This window comes from Octodon degus, unplaced genomic scaffold (genome assembly GCF_000260255.1).
Source record: "Octodon degus isolate 3935 unplaced genomic scaffold, OctDeg1.0 scaffold00074, whole genome shotgun sequence".
Taxonomy (NCBI): domain Eukaryota; kingdom Metazoa; phylum Chordata; class Mammalia; order Rodentia; family Octodontidae; genus Octodon; species Octodon degus.
The window spans coordinates 9,947,053-9,966,287 of record NW_004524650.1 but is presented as its reverse complement, the minus strand read 5'-3'; the positions used below and the strand labels follow the sequence as shown (position 1 = coordinate 9,966,287).

General features: G+C 38.5%; 1 pseudogene; it reads right to left on the bottom strand.

Annotated features, from left to right (window-relative positions):
• The window catches only part of LOC101591676, a 41,149-nt pseudogene extending 23,614 nt beyond the window's left edge, over positions 1-17,535 (bottom strand).
• Between the last annotated feature and the right edge of the window lie 1,700 nt (positions 17,536-19,235).

The following is a 19,235-nucleotide window of genomic DNA, read 5'->3' as shown; positions in this document are numbered from 1 at the left end:
ATTAGTTTAAATATATAGCATTTGCAGCTATGTGTAGTATCATGCACCTATAATCCCAGCACTCTGGCTGAGGTGGGAATATTGCCAAAAGTTCAAGGCCAACAGGGCTACATAGTGAGTTTAAGGCTGACCTGAACGCCATAGGGAGATCCTGTCTTTTTTTTTTTCTTTCTTTTTGGCCAGTTCAGCCCACCCTGAGGGCAGGGCTGGCACATCATGTGATGCCTGGGATTGAACCTCGGTCCCCTGCACCTGCCTAAACTTTCCTAAGTAGGCACTTTCGACTTCTGAGCTATCTTGCCAGCCCCAAAAGTTGAGAATGATTTCTTTTGGGGGAGCTGGCTCAAGCTGCCTTAAGGGCATGCATGTTGGGTAAGGCATGGAGAGCTGGGGATTGAACCCACGGTCCATTGCTCCTGACTGGGTTTGCCCCAGCAGGCGCTTAAACAACTGAGCTAACCCACAAGCCTCCCCCTCTTTTTTTGTCTGAGCATATATTTTACCATCATTTCTTCTCCCTGGAAAAAGCTGCATTTGCCTGAAGTGGTGTTGCTGTTCCATCACCAGTATAGTTTCTGCCAGATTTATGGTCTGTGTGTGACTGCATATGAGATGGAGTTTTGCATATCCAAAACAACACAGAAGCATGGCACTGAATAGGGAATGCTCGTGTTGGTGTACACTGAATCACTAAAGAGTTGAAAAAGAGCAGTGCCATGTAGGAAGTGAACGCAAGTGTAGTCTTTGAGGGGAGCCTTGCCCTCAAAGAAAAAGGAGCCATTCACTGTAACGCAATACTTCAAAATATAGTTGATTATTGAAGCAGCTCTTAAACATGTACTCTATACAACTGTCATCTGTCCTGACAATACATTTTCTTATATATTAAATTTTCTTTTAAGATTTTTTTTTGTTTTGTTTTTTGGTGGAACTGGGGATTGAACTTAGGCCCTTCTGCTTGCCAGGCAAGTGCTTATTCTACTGAGCCATCTCCCCAGCCCTGTCTTTTAAGACTTTTTTTTTTTTTGGTTCATTTTCTTTCCTTTTCCTTTTTAAAATTTTCCTCTACTTTATGAGTTTATGCGGTGTGTGTATTATATGTGTGTGTGTGTGTGTGTGTGTGTGTGTGTGTTTTATTACTTGAGATTGAACCCAGGCCTTTGCTCTGAGCCCAGCCAGCCCCTTCCAGCCCCTTTTCTCTTTTTTATTTTGAGACAAGTTCTTTTTTTAAAAAAAATATTTTTATTTATTTTTTTAAATTTTATTTATTTATGTGTGTGTGGCCAGCTCAGCCCACCAGGGGGCGGGGCTGGCTGGCATGTGGTGCTGGGGAATTGAACCACGGTCTCTGTGCTTTAGCTTAGCTTGTTCTAGGTAGGTGCTTTAGACCACTGAGCCATCTCACCAGCCCATGAGACAAGTTCTTACTAAGCCCTTAAATTGCTCAGTTGGTCATGAACTTGGGGTCCTTCTGCCTGAGCCTACCAGATAGCTGGGTTTGCATCTGCCTCCTACCATTTTAAATCATCAACATTATTTTTTACAACTTGCTGTGCTTTCATTTTTGCATCATTTCCAATACTGTAGGTATAAATTGTGAAAACATTTAAAAAATTCTAATTCATTTCTTTTTTTTTTGCATATTTGACTCTAAAAAAGTACACTATCACAATGCTGACTTTGTGTATATAAGTGTTATGTATGTAAAGATGTCAAAGCTTTCTCAGGAAAAGAAAAGGTGTTCTTTTTATACACCTGCATTTGTAAAATATAAAATTTCTCCACATACTGACTCTTTGGATGTCTACATAAGTGGTGTTAGACTCATGACAGTTTTGCTCAATTTTATCAAAAGACTTTGCCAGTCGGTCATGGAATTTCACATGATTGGCTATAAAGCTGGGTATACATAATTACCAACCATAGTAATAGTGTAGCAGAAAACGATCCCCCACAACACACTGCCAGGATACTTGTTTGTTAGTTGCCCAGGTAACAGTTCTGGTACAGTTCCTGTTGCTTTGGCTGGTCACTGTGATGCATAGTTTGTCATAATGATGAATCAATCAAAGACAGCAAAGTGTCCTGCTTTTTTTTTTTTTTAATTATATATTTGGTACAGGGTCTCGCTATGCAGGTTGGACTCATAATGATCCTCTTATTTCAGCCTCCCCAGCGCTAGGATTACAGGTGTGCACCACCATACCAGGTTTCAGTGGCTGGCTTGGTGCATCTGGGATGGGGCCCGCGGGCACATGGTGGCAGGGTCAAACTCTGGTCCCTGTGCTTGCCAGGTAAGTGCTTAGACTGCTGAACTATCTCCCTGGCCCTAAGTAGTCTGCTTTTGTACTTCCCCTTGCAGGCCCCTCAAAAGCTTCCCTCCCTGAAGGGCCTTATATTTTGGGGATGACCCTGATTGGTGTCCATTGCCCTAAAATAAATCTGCCTCCAAATCTAGCGTGTTGTTTCAGTGTTTTTTCTTGCCATTGCAATATGAGTTTATACATTTCACTGTTCTGACCAATTTCTTCTTTTTTATTTTTTTGGCGGAAACGGGGATTGAACTCAGACCCTTGCACTTGCCAGGGAAGCACTTATTCCACTGAGCCATTTCCCTGGCCCTGACCAATTTCTTAATGAATATAGCTCATTTGCTCATACCCTTTACACCGACATAGCTGTCTTTAGTGTACTTGAATGTTTATGCTTGCAACACTACATGTTATTATTGTCTATTTTACTTTATTTTTTAACAAGGTACACACGTTTATTTTATTCAAAAACTAAGATATATAGCATAGAAAACCTTTTTTTTTAGTACATGATTTCTCTAATTGCCCCACATTCAAATTGATAAGGACTTTGACAGCATCTACACTGAATTCTAATCTTTTTTTTTTCATCACAAATAGGACTTTATCACTTAAAAATCTGGATCTTAAACGGACTCTTGCACTGGTGGTTCATATCCATCAGCTCGTTCAGCTTTAGCTCCAGTCTCATCTCCAGCAGCCTTTCCAGAGCTGCTACCTTCACCATGAAGCTCCATGAGTTTTCCCAATTCACACTTGGGCTTTTTCAGCATTTTTACTTTTCTGACGAAGACATCATGAAGAGGGTAGATAGATTGGCAAGCCTTTTCTATGTCTTTCCCAATACTGTCTGGAATCAGTTTATTGACCACTTCCTTGAAGTCATTTGTCTGCACCTCCCGGGTCATGATTTCCATCATTGTCTTCTGGATCTGGTAGACCTGTTGGTGCTGAGCGTAAGAGGTCTTCCGGATCTGATTGTTGCGTTTTTTAGTAAAGCCAACACAGAACAGTCGAAGCAAATAACCATCGGTAGTCTTTTTTTTTTTAAATTTTTATTTATTTATGTGTATGTGTGTGCACGTGTGTGTGGCCAGCTCAGCCCAGCAGGGGGCGGGGCTGGCTGGCATGTGGTGTTGGGGGATTGAACCGTGGTCCTTGTGCTTTCGCTAAGCTTGTTCTAAGTAGGTGCTTTAGACCACTGAGCCATCTCACCAGCCCCCCCATTGGTAGTCTTGACATCAACATGAAATTTGATCATGGTCTGCCATTTTTTGACCATGGAACACATTTTGTCCCGGGTGAGGTCCATGCCATGGAAGTTAGGCAGGCAGTCCCTGAACATCTTCAGTAATTAGCTTGAATTTTCTTTTTTTTTTAAAAATTATTTATTTATTTTTATTTATTACATTTATTTATTGTGTGTGTGTGTGGCCAGCTCAGCCCACCAGGGGGCGGGGCTGACTGGCATGTGGTGCTGGGGGATTGAACGGCGGTCCCTGTGCTTTGCTTAGCTTAGCTCACTGAGCCATCTCTCCAGCCCCAAGACAAAGTTTTTTTTTTGGGGGGGGGTTTGGGTTTTTTTTGGTGGAACCAGGGATTGAACTCAGGCCCTTGCACTTGCCAGGGAAGCACTTATTCCACTGAGCCATCTCCCCGGCCCCTTAGCTTGAATTTTCTAAAGACAACTTCATCATTCTGCAAGTCAGCAAGGCTCACTTCAAACACATGACCTTTGAGCTCATCAGATGCAATTTTGGTTCCTTGGGTTCTGGCGACGAGTGTTTTTCCAATATTTCTTATATTGAACATAGCTGGCACTTTTACATCATACCAGTCTTTTTTAGAAAATGAATCAACCACTTTCTTCTTGGTTCTTTTTTTGCCGCCTTTCATAAGGCGCTTGTTCTTGCCTACTGCCATGGTGCTGCTCAGAGAGCCAAAAGGCTCAATTCTTTTTTTTTTTTTTTTTTTTTGGCAGAACCGGGGATTGAACTCAGGCCCTTGCACTTGCCAGGGAAGCGCTTATTCCACTGAGCCATCTCCCCGGCCCCAAAAGGCTCAATTCTAATCTTGCAGAAAATTTATTTCTAAGTCAATAAGACATAAAGCCAGGACATAGCATTATTTATGATTCAGGAGAACAATTGTGTTCCTGAAGCACAAATCATAGAACTATTAAAATCACCAGCTCATCAAAACTTTGATGATAAACCAATCAATTGATAGATGAAGTCTTGTATAGTATATTGTTGGATTTTGCTTCCTAATCCATTCTGCCAGTCTATTTCTTGTAATTGGTGAATTGAGACCATTTACACTGATGGCTATAATGCAGATATACTGACTTATTTTTTTATTAATTTTAATGAGAAAGAAATAGCAATGAGACAATTTCAAAACAGGTTAGTAGGACAGTTACAATAATTAATACATTGCATATTGTCTTCATAATAGTTATGGCAGTGTACAAGGTGATCTATTGTCTAAGCACTATTAATACAAATCTTTCTTCTCATTGAACTAAGAGAAAGTAGCTGTATATCTATCCTATTTTGTATATACATATATATGTTTTTCACTACAAAGTGGTCCTTCATTTCTATCCCCCTTTTTTGTTTTGTTTTTTAGAGACAGGTGTTCCATTGTTGTTAGAGAAACTGTATTTGGAGAAGTCTTTAAAGGACTTTTTCATACTTGATGCTAGTTCAAATATTGAGTTCAGAAAAAAAACCCAATATAGTCCAATAGTCCATAATAGTAGTGGGTTATTAGCAAAATTGGCAATTGTCAGAAGTTGTTAACTTGAGCCTTTTACAGCTCAGCATATTAATATGCATTACTTTTTAAACCTCATGGTTATATTTTTCTGCTGGATGGTTAAAACCAAGTTAAAGCAAGACCTATGTAACTAAAATGTAACTTTGGCATGTTATTTACCTGCTGTTGTATACCTGTTTTCCTCCTGTGTTTGTTTGCCTTATTTGGTAGGTTCTTTCCATTCTTATTCATATAGCTGTAGTCATTTTGATCTCTCTCTAGAATATATTTTAGTAGTCTGTGGAGGGTTGGCTTTGTCATCATGAAATTCTTTAGTTGTTCTTTGTCATGAAAGTATTTCACTTCTCCATTGAAAGAGAGTTTTGCAGGGTATATCAGTCTGGGTTGGAATTTGTTTCCTTGCAAGACTTGTAGTACTTTGCTCCATGCTCTTCTTTTTTTTTTTTTTTTTTATTCACATTGCAATTTATTTGTATACTACACATTTTGAAATTTTTAATATTTGCCAAGTTTTGCACTGGTTTTTAGGCTAACATTGAAAACAGATGTATTCTCTTCTTCATTGATCCATGCTCTTCTTGACTTGATGGTTTGTGAAGAGAAATTTGCCATTATTCTGATGGGTTTTCCTTTAAATGTGATCTATTTCTTTTCTCTAGTGGCTTTTAGTACACTGTTCCTGTGCTGAATTTTTGGGATCTTGATTATTATATGTCTGAGTGTGGTTTTCATTGGGTTGATGTTATTTGGAGTTCTGTATGCTTGCTTCAGTTACCTGAATGTCAGATTGTTTCTCCTTATTTGGGGAGTTTTCTGCTATTACTTCTGTCCATATTCTTTTTATATCATTTGCATTGACTCCTTTCTCACTGATGCCTATTAGTCTTACATTATTCATCTCTGCATCATCTTGTAGATGTTGAATTATTTTTTGCTGCATCTTAGTTGTTTTTGCCAGGCAAGTGCTTATTCAACTGAGCTCTCTCCCCAGCCCTGTCCTAGTTCTTTTTAAGAGCTCTTTTCTTACCTTTTCACTAGCTGCAATGGTATCTTCAAGATCTGAAAGTTTATTTCACTTTCATTTAAATGGCTTTGCCAGCTTGTGATTGAGGTTTTAATTTCCTGTATATTTCTTGGAATCTGCTTCATGAGTTCTGTTTCTTTCCTATATTGCTCATTCAAGGATTCCATCATCTTTATATTCTCCTCTATTTTTTTATCAGTGTCTTCTTTAGAAGCACTTAGTACTTCTTTCATTATAGTTATCATTTCTTTTTTTACTTCAGAAATTATTTCTGATATGATTTCCTCTATACCTTTCTACAGTTGTTTCTTTGCTTCAGACGCTATTATTTCAGAGATATCAGGTGTATGATTTCCAATTTCTTCAGTGCTATTATCTGCTGCATTTGTTCTGACTGGGCTGGGAGCCTGAAAATCCATTTTGCTCCTTCTCTTTGTCATTTTGTATAGCACTGTCTTCTGACCTTTCGTGTAGAGCTATGATAGAGTTATTACCTAAGCACGAGGTCTGGATCTACCAAATTCAAATTCATCCAGGTGGGTGTGTGTGGTTTGGGTCTGGCTGCTGTGCTCCACTTCTTTCTACTGCTGCCCTTGGAGGTGAACCCGCTGTGCCACTCTGGCAAGATGTTCTGCTCCTGGATCAGCTGGGTGGGTCTTGCCTCTAGCCTCTCTGCAGGGAGTTCTACTGCAGCATTCCACACCGAGCCTGTCTGATGGAGGAAATTCCACACACATGCCTGGCCTGGGTGCTTATTGTCTATTTTATTACATATAGTTGCCTCTGAATTGTTGTATCATACTTTAATGTTTCTCAAATATATCCCTATTAAAATGTAAATAAATGACTAAAATAATTTCAAATTTTTAGACTTAAATTTTTGGGATGTTGATCTTTCTGGATTTTAGAATTTAGAGATTTTGACCTTTTGGATTTCAACATGTGGGATTGTAGCATTCAAGCTTGCATCTTTGTGATTATGACCTAAAATGGCCCTTAACCGGAATTACATGTATATCATAGGAGGGTTGTCAACTGTTTTATTTGCTATCATCTGGCTATGCCACTATAGGCTGAGGCACACATTCTATACCTGGCTGTCAGCCTCCCAAAGTTTACATCTGTGTTGGACACTAGCTTCTCTGTGTTTAGGGACAGTGAGAACATGAATGGGACAGTAAATGGCCATAGCTTCTAGCTCATGACAAATGATTCTGCTGCTCCTACGCTAAGGCACAAAGGTACTCTCTGAAGCTACTTCAGTCCTCTTTTTAAGTCTAATGTACATACTCAGCCTCTTACGTTCTTTCTAGGTCATTAGCACAGGGTGAACCCTGGGGTTTGCCATCTTTTCATATTAAACTGAAAAAGCAATAGTCCTTCTGTTCCTGGATCTTCAAAATTATGGAGAAGGGAACATTCTATTATATCTTAAACCTATCACCTACCCTAGTAAATCCAAGAGAAGATTCAACACAGGTCCTTTCTTAGGTACCCATTATCTTTCTCGCTCTTTCTTTCTCTTTCTTTCTTTCTCTCTTCTTTCTTTCTTTCTTTCTTTTTTACCATGTGTTTGGTACTTTTAACTCTGATTTCTCTCCTTTTTCACAAGCCTAGAGAATCTTTAGTTTATTGTTATTATTATTATTATTTTACATTTATTTAGTGTGTGTGTGTGTGTGTGTGTGTGTGTGTGGCCAGCTCAGTCCACCAGGGGGTGGGGCTGGCTGGCATGTGGTGCTGGGGGATCGAACCGTAGTCCCTGTGCTTTGCCAAACTTGTTCCAAGTAGGTGCTTTAGACCACTGAGCCACCTCTCTAGCCCCAAGAATCTTTAGTTTTAAAGAAAAACTGTCCTTGACCCATCAGGTATTTTTGAACACTTTCATCTCAAATCTGGATCCTGGCTTTTATTTATTTACGTGTGTGTGTGTGTGTGTGTGTGTGTGTGTGTGTGGCCAGCTCAGCCCACCAGGGGGCGGGGCTGGCTGGCATGTGGTGCTGGGAGATTGAACTGCCGTCCCTGTGCTTTGCTTAGCTTAGCTTGTTCTAAGTAGGTGCTTTAGACCACTGAGCCATCTCACCAGCCCCATGGGTCCTGGCTTTTGAAATTTAAAAGTATTTGACAACTCTTGGTTGAGGCATGTCTACTTCACAGGCTAGCTGCCTCAACAAAGAATGCAACAAGAAAAAATGAACAAAAGCCAATATTGACTAATACAGCAAAATACATCCAAGTGGGAAGAAAGGTTTGTTTTCCCATCCCATCTTAAAACTGCATTTTATTTTTTAAACAAAATTCACATTTTATTTAGATTGAAATAAACTATAAAAAATTTTCTTCACCAAAAGTAACAGCAATATTTTCTGTACTATTTCTAGATAAACCATAGAACATTCATTTTGTAGGTTTTCCAGGTTTTATTTATAAATCAAGATGAGGTGGTAGATAGAGTCATGGAAAAAGACAGAAGAAAACAAACAATTCAGTTGCCTGTATGATGACTTCTAATTCCATATGGACCATGAAGCAGAAATGTTCAACATTTACCTGCTAAGAAGCTTAAAAAGATGTAGGCTCGACAAAGGAATGTAAACAGCAACAACCAGATGTGAAGTACAGTGGCAAGCTTTTCCATTCAAACTTTAACTATAACCTCTTCTTTTAAGTTCATTTCATAAAAACAAAATCTACACTGAAATCTGGTGAGCTCACAAACTGTTCTCTAGTAATTCCCTTAGTGTCCATTACAGATTTTTAATAACACACTTAAAACTACTAATCATTGGTCAATGATGGGGTTCACTGTAACATTTTATAAAATGCACTTCTTTCCCCACATCACCTCAAAATCCATTTTTCTGAAAACTGACACCTTGGGCTGGTAAGATGGCTCAGTGGTCTAAAGCACCTACTTAGAACAAGCTTAGCAAAGCACAGGGACCGTGATTCAATCCCCCACCACCACATGCCAGCCAGCGCCGCCCCCTGGTGGGCTGAGCTGGCCACACACACAAAAATAAATAAATAAATAAATAAATAAAATTTAAAAAAAAAAACCAACCAAAAACTGACACCTCAATATCTGACAAGGGATCCACAGTGACAGTAAGTGTGCTGTCTAAAATGACTTAAAACAATTTCAGAGTGCCACCAGCAGGGGTCATGCCAAGTGAAGTATGGCACTCCCAATGCTATCTTCTGGAAAACAGATCTCAGAAGCATGAGAGCAGCCACTTAAATATAGATTATCAAATGGCTGATATATTACATGACAGGCATATGGTCTACCATGTTCAGTGATTAGGCAGCCTACACACTCCTTATGGGTTTTCTTACAAAAAGCAAATATATGAGAAAGCTTATTTTAAAATTAACTGTAGGAAGCTCTGATTTAGTTGTATATAGTTTGATATATGTATCCACCATTAAATCCAGATCATGTTTTATATCAAAATTTATGTTAAGCAAAGCCAAGTTACTTGACCTTTGGTTTGTCAAAGTATTCCTCAAATATGCTTTCAGACGCTTTCGTCCATTTTTATAGTGTTTGTTTTCGACTTTCATCACAGGAAGAATACACAAGACTTTCAGCAAGGCATACACATTAGGAAAAAACTTGATGCCAGGAAAGTGGAGGGCTTCATAAACAGTAGATGGAAGCTCTATATCTTTCCCTCTGTGTTTCCATTTGATTCTCCAGCAATGAAGCTCAGCTGAGAGCGTGTCAGGATTGGGTAAGTCACTTCTATACATGTCAGCATGATGTTCTTCTGATGTGTTGAATTTGAGCTGTCCCATGACTGAGGGTACCAAAGATAAGCATTTAAGAGCTTTGAGATGCTGTTCTGAGAATATTTCTTTAAGTTCCTGAGTAATGTGCTCTACTGTAAAACTGCATTTTTTTTTTTTTTTTTTGTGGCAGAACCAGGGATTGAACTCAGGCCCTTGAGCTTGCCAGGGAAGTGCTTATTCCACTGAGCTATCTCCCAGGCCCCTAAAACTGCATTTTAAATACACATAAGTACTTACTTTCCAAATGAGTAGTTTTTCAACCTAAAATATTTTCCTTTGGTTAAAAAGTGCTAAAAGGATTTTATCCTTTTAGCTCAAACTGTAAATATTGATTACATTTGCTCTGTGTTTATATGCCTTGCATTTAGATGTCCCAGTAAAAGATCATACATGGGTGCTATGGTTTGTGTGTATTTGTCCCCTACAAAGCCTCATGTAATCACGGGACAGACTTCTAGAGTTTGTGATTAACTCATGATCCACTGGGATTATGGATGAGAGTGCTGCTGGGATTATGGGTGTGAGTACTAGTCCCAGCCTGGGGTGGATAGCCTGAATGCAATTTAAGGGAGACAGACTTCTCTCTGTGGCCATGGTTGCTGCTGCTTCTCCCTTTGCTCTCTGCTCTTTGCCGTCGCCATGAAAGGTTGTTCTCTGCCATGTGCCACTCTGCCTTAGAGCCAGCTGAATATGGACTGAACCCTCCATTAACTCTGAGTTCAATAAACCTCTCCTTCCTTCATTTTGAGTGATAGGTATTTGTCCCAGCAATGAGAGAAGAGGAACTGAGACAGTGGGGCTTTTTCAGAGGTGGCTGCATCTAGAATGTGTGATGCTGGGATTAAGGGTGTACAATTACTAAATCAGTGCACCGATTGGTTTGGCACGGTCACCTAGAGTATAAAAGAGGCAGAAAAAAGCTGCTATGATCCCTCGCTTGCTTCGCTACCTTTTGGCCATCATGAACTGTTTCTCATCTGCTGTTGCCATGCTACCCTGCCTTCGAGCCAGCCATCTATGGACTGAAACCTCTACCAAATGTGAGCTACATAGACCTTTCTTCCTTTAACTTAGATGTTGGGTATTTTATCTCAACAACAAGAAAGTAACTAAAACAGGCCCATCATCAGCCTTCTGGGTGAGGATTCCTCCCTGTTTTTGGTCCCTTTCCTTGCCTCTTTTACTTCTTCCATAGCCACTTATTCTCCATTAAATTCATTCCATTCTTCAATTTCTGTCATTTTTATAATCCATTACCTATTTTTCTTTTAATTTTATGTATTTGATACAGGGTCTCACTATGCAGCTCAGATTCGTAGTGATCCTCCTGTTTTCAGCCTCCCCAGCGCTGGAGTGCACCACCACACCCAGACTTGGTGGCTGGCTCAGCGGGCCCAGGGGTGGGGCTGGCTCCGCAGGCCCAGGAGTGGGGCTGGTGTGGCTTGTGGTGCTGGGAATCGAACCCCAGTCCCTGCAATTGCCTACGCAGGCACTTAGTCCACTGAGATGTCTTGCCAACCCATAATCCATTATCTAAAAGAACATATAGTTTTACTTTTTTGTAAAATTTGACATCGCTTGCATGGCACTTCCTTAGAGTAGAGGCATAACAACCCTTAAATAGAATCTAAGAAAACCTTGATATCAAAGACATTTGATGGTAGTAATATTAATTTTTACAGTTTTTATGAACTTCAAAGGCCTATATTCTTTTATTACACCTGACTCATTGTCACATGGATCATCTATGGGCACCTTGAAATATGGCCTGGTTGTTCATCTTTTTAGAACGTTGAGGGGATCCAGACTGACATGACTATAGCTACTTTGATTATAAACATCATTTTTTCTATCAAGTCACCTTGGCACTCCAAATCCTACAGGATAAACAAAGTTGTTAAGCTATTCACTTGAGCAGGGACTGTTTCTGAACTAATGTTTGAAATGTTCATAGTTTTTGAGAAAGTCCAGGTGCATTCCAGTTGGCAAGGTCCACCCTTTTCTCATTTAGCATAGACTCTTCTGCCATGGGGTGTGGAGATCCTCATGCCTTGTTACCACCCAAGACATATTTCTGTCTGTAGGTCTGTGATAAATTGCACTCTGCAATTCTGGACTTGTTTACTTTTTTACTCAGTGTTTCAGCAACTTTCTCCATTGGCAGCTGGTTCTTATACACCACATTTTCCCCAAACAGCCTTGTAAGCTGAGGGGCATGTTAGCTGTTTAATCACTATTTATTTAATTAAAGAACAGTAATATATTTGACTGTTTTCAAACAATAATACATAGTTAGGTCATCCTAATCTATATATGCTGTATTCTAGAGTTTGCTTAAAATAGTATTTCAAAACTGTAAATGCAGCAACAAGTGTGGGTAACATTGTGTTCAAAATTGTACTATATTGTTCTCAGCTAGAAAATAATCCCTTAACACATTAAAGAAGTGAGAGAATGAAGTATATTCTACATATAGGATCAAAAGATAAATATTTATAAAGATGAGCACTGAAATGTAACACTTAATATTAGAAACTGAAGTACAAAAGTTTGATACCAACCTGGGTTTCAGTTTGGGTTCAACCAATTATTTGCCAAGAAAGTATTGTCAAATAATTTAATGTTTTTGAGGGTCAGTTTTCCCCTAAGTGAATTTAAGTTTTGACTAGACTCTAAGTTTCTATCATTGTTTTATTCTTGTATTTCTTTTGTTTTAAAAAATTAGATTAATAGCAGAAAGGATAAAAATAATTTTAATAAATTTCATTGTAAGTCAATCATTTTAAAAATTGGAATACAATTATTTTTGCTTTTAAAAGTAATTTAAAAGCATTTGGGGGCTGGCGAGATAACTTGGCAGCATAAGCCCCTGCCTGGCAAGTGCAAGGTTCTGAGTTTCAATCCCAGTACCACATGCCATGCTGTGCTGGCCCCGGGAACTAGTGTGGTGGAACACACCTGTAATCCCAGCAATAGGGAGACTGAGACAGGAGAACACTATGACTCTGAACTGTGTAGTGAGACCTTGTATCAAAAAAGAAAAAAAAAGAGCATTTGGGTTGGAAATATCTGTAGTTCAGTGGTAGATGATCAATCCTTAGCACAGGCTGGAGTAGAAAAGGTGGTGTTTTAATTTCCAATTGATAAAATGTTTCTGTTTCCCTGGAATGAGGAAAAGAATGGGGGAGGTTGGAATATTTTGCAAATATATATGCAAGGAAGGCTTAGATAATTGTACTACTGATTTCTGTGGGTTTACAGAAGGGAGCAGTTGATGCTTAACTTTTTTTTCTTGTCCTTTTTTGGGCTATAATATTTTTTCTTTCTTTTTAAATCAATTTTGCATGCTTATATCTGGTAATCTGAACAAATAACTTGAAGATAACATTACGCAACACAGCAACCATTGTCGAATTCCTATTTTGTTTAGTGAAGCTCTGTATTGTTTCTCATTTTATTATTGTTGTTTTACTATTTTGTATTCTCTTTAGATAATAATAAAGAATATAAGTTAAGAAATATGTTTCCAGGGGCCGGGGAGATGGCTCAGTGGAATAAGCACTTCTCTGGCAAGCACAAGGGCCTGAGTTCAATCCCTGGTTCCGAAAAAAAAAAAAAAAGTTTCCAAACTGATTAATATAAAAACTAAAAAACTAGTGACTATTATTATATATGTAGCTTGTAAACAGGAGAAGGTATCTTCTATCATAAAGAGGTACTTCAGGTAAAATGTCAATGCTTAATTATAATTTCTTTGGTAACTAAAAATTTTGTAAGTACCATATTTTTTATTTTATTTATTTATTTTTTTATTTATGTGTGTGTGTGTGTGTGCATGTGTGGCCAGCTCAGCCCACCAGGGGGCGGGGCTGGCTGGCATGTGGTGCTGGGGGATTGAACCGCGGTCCCTGTGCTTTCTTGCTAAGCTTGTTCTAAGTAGGTGCTTTAGACCACTGAGCCATCTCACCAGCCCCTGTAAGTACCATAGATACAAATGTGTATGTTTGTATTTGAAGGCTTGTGCTCATTTTTATCCATCTTTCAGAATAGAATCCTGGAAGAGTTTTGTTCATTGGTTTCTGTTTTGCTGAAGCGTGTAGAATTTTTAAGGCATATGTTAATTTAGGGAAAGGTCTCCAAACTGAAACAAAGATTATTCTTTGAATTATCTTCTTTTATTAAGTTTATTAACACAAAACTTATACAGTACCTACATATTTCTCAAGCCACATAAAAAACACCTAGTTGATATATGAGGATTATGAAGATAATTTATATGGTTTGGTGAAGAAAACAATCTATACCAAAAAGCAATTAAACAGGAGCTATATTATTACATATTTTATGTAGGAAATACATGTGCAGAAAGCTGAGTAATCATCATTCTTCTTCTACTTGTGTTCTGGAATAGATTCTCTTAAAAATTCTGATATCACCTGTTTTTCTTTACACCTGAAGACTGTTTGTGATTCTTGAATATGCACAATCACCTGGGAACCTTGTTAAAATTCAGATTCTGACTAAGGTGGGTAGTGAGGTCTGAGACATTGAGCTTTTAAAGGGGTTCTAGGTGTTTCCCATCTTACTAGTTTTTGGATTAGATTTTGAGTAGTAAGGCCTTAATTTAAACTATGGAGACAGGAGTTGAAATGTGCTTGCCAGGCAAGTGCTTATTCTACTGAGCTATCTTCCCAGACTCAGGAAATGCATTTTCTAATTTCATTTTACTTAAGGTAATAATAATGTAGATCATATACTGGGATCACATATCAACAAATACTGTAGTGTTGGTAAGGAAGAGCTAGGGATGTAGATCTGCCTGGAAACATAAGAAAGCATTATATAAGGGAGGTCTCTGTTAAAACTTGTTTTCTAGGGGCTGGCCAGATAGCTCAGTGGACTAAAGCGCCTGCCTAGGCAGAGCACAATGGCTGGGGTTTGATCCTGGGTGTGTTGTGCCGTCTCAATTGCAGAGACGGCAATTGAGACTGGGCATGGTGGCTCACATCTGTAATCCAAGTGCTAGGGAGACTGAAAACAGGAGGATCACTGCAAGTTCGATCTACATAGTGAGACCTGTAGACCTTGCAGACCCTGTACCAAATACATAAAAAATCTTTTTCTATGGTGATATACCTGTTGAAAAGCAAGATTTGAACTATCAAGTTCTTATGTCACTCAATGTAACTGAAATGAAATGGCTCTCTCATGGACCTATAAAATGTTTTAAAAAATCTTTTTATCCTTTTTTGGTACAAATGCATACTATATGTATCCATCCTTTCAATGCTGTGGCTTATTAGGGCCTCACTACACACCTCTGAGGTAAAAGCCATTTTGCCAACAAGGTAAGAAATATAGCTTACTGAAGAACATTTTGAGAAAACTTTTCAGAGAAATTTTAACCCACCAGAAATTTTTCTGAAAAGTTCCATTGTTTGGTTCATTATATGAAAATTTAGAATTATTGTTCACTTCATTAAAAGAAAAACCAGTGGCTTGGGAGATATCCTGGTGGTCTAAGCATCTGCCTGGCAAGTGCAAGGACCCAGGTTTGATATCCAGTACCACAGGCTGTGTTGCTCTGGGTGCACAGCATCAACCACCAAACCAGGCACAGTGGTGCATGCCTGTAATCTCAGCCCTGGGCAGGCTGAGACTTCAGGATCAACTATGAATCTGAGCTGTGTAGCAAGACCCCGTACCAACTAAATAAATAAATAATATTTTTTTTAAAAAAGAAAAGCCAGCAATTTGGCTTAAGTGGTTGTTAGTATATATAGTTTTTTTTTGCATTACAAATAATTAACATATATAATATATAAAGCTTAAATACATGAATTGGGGCATGGCTATAACACTGTCAATTTGCCATTCATTTTGATTACTTAGGAGATGAATCTATTACCTATTAGTGTTTCCCAAACTGAGCAGGTCATAAAACTCGAGAGTGATTGTTAAAACTATGGAATTCTTATTAACCTCCATGGAGACTGAATTTGTAAATCTGAGGTGAGATTCATGTACTTATATAACACACTATCCATATATACTTTTATAATGAAACAAATTTTAGAAACATGTCTACTGAATAAAGTCTGGGTTTCATTAAAATCTTCCATGGTTTTCTCTTAAAGAACATTTCAGGTATCTCTAACCCTATTTGGTTTAGATCTGAAATGTCCCCTACATCTCATGTGTGTTTTTGGAGGGTGATTGGATCATAGGGAAACTATACTCATTAGTGGATTAGTATATGGATGAGTTCATATAGCTGAATATACTATTAGAAAGTGTGGCCTTGTTGGAGGTGGGTAACTTGAAGCAAGACTGGACTGGTACATTCTATCCAATCATGGATCCCTGGAACTGTGAGCCAAGTAAACCTGTGTTCCTTTACCCTGTGGACAGTATTTTGAAACAGCAATGGAAATGACTAATATAAACATTAACTTATTGTTATTGTTTTAGAATGTCCCCCCACAATCTAGATCTTGTAGATCTAGAATGTCCCCCAAAAGGCTCATGTGCTCAGAGGTGGGACTTTGGAAGGTGGGTCATGGGGCACTATAACCATCAATAGATTAATCCATTGAGAAGTTTAGAGCTGAATGTGCTGTTAGGAGGCAGGATCTGTTTGGAAAAGGTGGGTCACTAGGGGCATGGCTCAAACATGTCCCTAGCTCTTCCCTTCACTCACTGCTTCCTGGCTTAGGCCCTTCCAAGGTACCATTTCTGCCTTGCAACTTGCTAACTATGGGCTAAAACGTCTAAAAACTGTGAGCCAAAACAACTTCTCCTTGTTAAAAAGTTGTGGGTGTTGGGTATTTTGTCCCAGTTAGAGTAAAGTAACTAAAACACCTGTAGAAATTATCTATTTCATATTCCCCAAATATATACGTTCCTCCTCACACCCTGGCTCAGGCTCTTCCTTCTGCTTAGAATACCCTTTGTCCCTTTTTCTATAAAATCTTATCCTTAAAAGCTCAGCTCAAATTTTAACTTCTCTACAAAGGCTTTCTAGGCCCCCACAGCCATGATTTAATTTTCTTTAAAAAAAACACACACACACACACACAAAAACCAAACACATAGCACTTTATTATCAGTGCAGTGATGAAGGGCAGGTCTTCAAGGGGCAGGAGTGGGTCCTGACAGCAGGGAGGTAGCCCCTACTTGCCAGGGATGGGGGGTTCTGTAGCACCATAATAACTGAGTCCCCGCACAGGAACATCTTGGAGATGTAGCGGTCCTTGTTGAATGGCTTGGACTTCTTGCCCTTGCCGCTCTTGGGGACCTCAGTCCACATCGCCTTCATGCTCTCCAGCACCATGTTGCAGTGCCTGTCAAAGGCCTTCACCCGGCCTAGGAGTTTCTTGTTGTGGCAGTTGATGAGCACCTGGGTGCTATTTTTTTTTTTTTTTTTTTGCGGAACCGGGGTTTGAACTCAGGCCCTTGCACTTGCCAGGGAAGCGCTTATTCCACTGAGCCATCTCCCTAGCCCCATGAGTGCTGTTCTTGACAGGGTCAGCACAGAAAGTGGACCTGTGTTAAATGCCTTCTCCTCCCACTCTGCAGCTCCTCTGGGGTCATCTCACTTGTGGGCTTGCTGAGGAGACTCATGGTGGTAGGTGCAACCTCCAGGTTACTCTCATCTCTCCTGTGTTGCTTTGGTCTCAGAGGAAAGACTGTATTTTCTTTTTTTGTGCATCCCCACAACTCTTTAAACCTCTATCATAGTGTTGCAAGAAATGCCAATTCTTGAGAACATGTCAAACCTCTTGAATCAGAAACTCTGTCTGGGCTGAGGAGATGGCTCAGTGGAGTAAGCACTTCCCTGGCAAGCGCAAGGGCCTGAATTCAATCCCACGTTCCACCAAAAAAAAATTCAGAACCAGAAACTCTGTCTATTGTACACAGCAATATGTTTTGGAACAACCCTCTAGGAAATTTCAGTTTACTGTGAAGTTTGAGAATACTGCTCCAGTATATTCTATACTTTATTATTACAGGCTTACTCTCATTGTGCTTCACTTTATTGTACCTTACAGATATCGTACTATTTACACTTTGAAGGTTTGTAGCAAGCTTGCATGGAGCAAGTTTGTTGATGCTATTTTTCCAACAGTCCAGATTGTAGTATTTCTTAGCATTTTAAAAATTAAAGTATATTTATTTTAAAAGATATGTAATTACATACATAATATACTACAGTATAGCATAAACATAACTTTTATATTCACTGGGAAAACAAAAAATTCATGTGACTCATTTTATTGGAATATCAGCTTTATTACAGTGGTCCAGAACCAAACCTCCAGTACGTTGGAGGTACACCTGTGCCATGTTAACTACTGTAACCTCCTTACAGGACGGTCAAGTTCCATGGGAGCAGCAACACTGTTTTCATCGTTCTAAGTACAGTGCTTTTCACTTAGCAGATCACAGTAAGTCATACTGAATTAAATTGCTATTTCTTTTGTGTCAAGGTCTCTGTATGCAAGATATAAATAGGCATTAGTTGGAAAAATTTTTCATTTGAGTTGTGTTTAAGAAGCTTTAAAGGTTTTAACATGATGGATTCAGATGCAGAAACATGTCAGTTGTAAAGAGGGCTAAAATAATGGCAGTTTGTTCTTAATTTTCAACACGAGACAATACCTCTTAGTTTTGTTCTAAACTTTTTATTTAATACATATGATGCTTTATTAATGTTTGTTAACAATAACAACATCATCTGGAAGTTTTTTCTTCTCTTATCACTAAGGTTTTTAAGGCTTGAAGAAAACTGTACTTTTAAATATTTTTTAATTGGGCTTCAAATTTACATGGTGTCTATAAAGTAAATATATTAGAAATAAGCACTGCATAGGGACCTTATATGCTACTTATAGACCAATAAGTTTGAGAGATAGCATATGGAAAATAATGTAAAGTATCATTTTGCTAAGATCAACATAATGTTTAGAACTTACAACATTGAAAAACAACTATATATTGATTAATAATATTTAATTTTTTAGGCTCAAAATTAGATAACAACAGATTCAAACAACCATGCCTTAAAAATCTAAAACAGCAAACAGTAGATCAAAATATATGAGAATCACAGTAGTTAAGAATCTATATAATAAATGGTTCATTAGGATTATTCTGCCTTTATAGAATATCTTTCCAAGAAAATATGAAAATGAAATCTTAATTTCTGTCAAAATCTGATTAATAACTAAACAATTACTTTTAAGTAGAATTTAATTATGAACTTGTTGAAACCAAAGAAATTACAATATAACTGAAAAATAAAATAGTACAAATACTTTGTT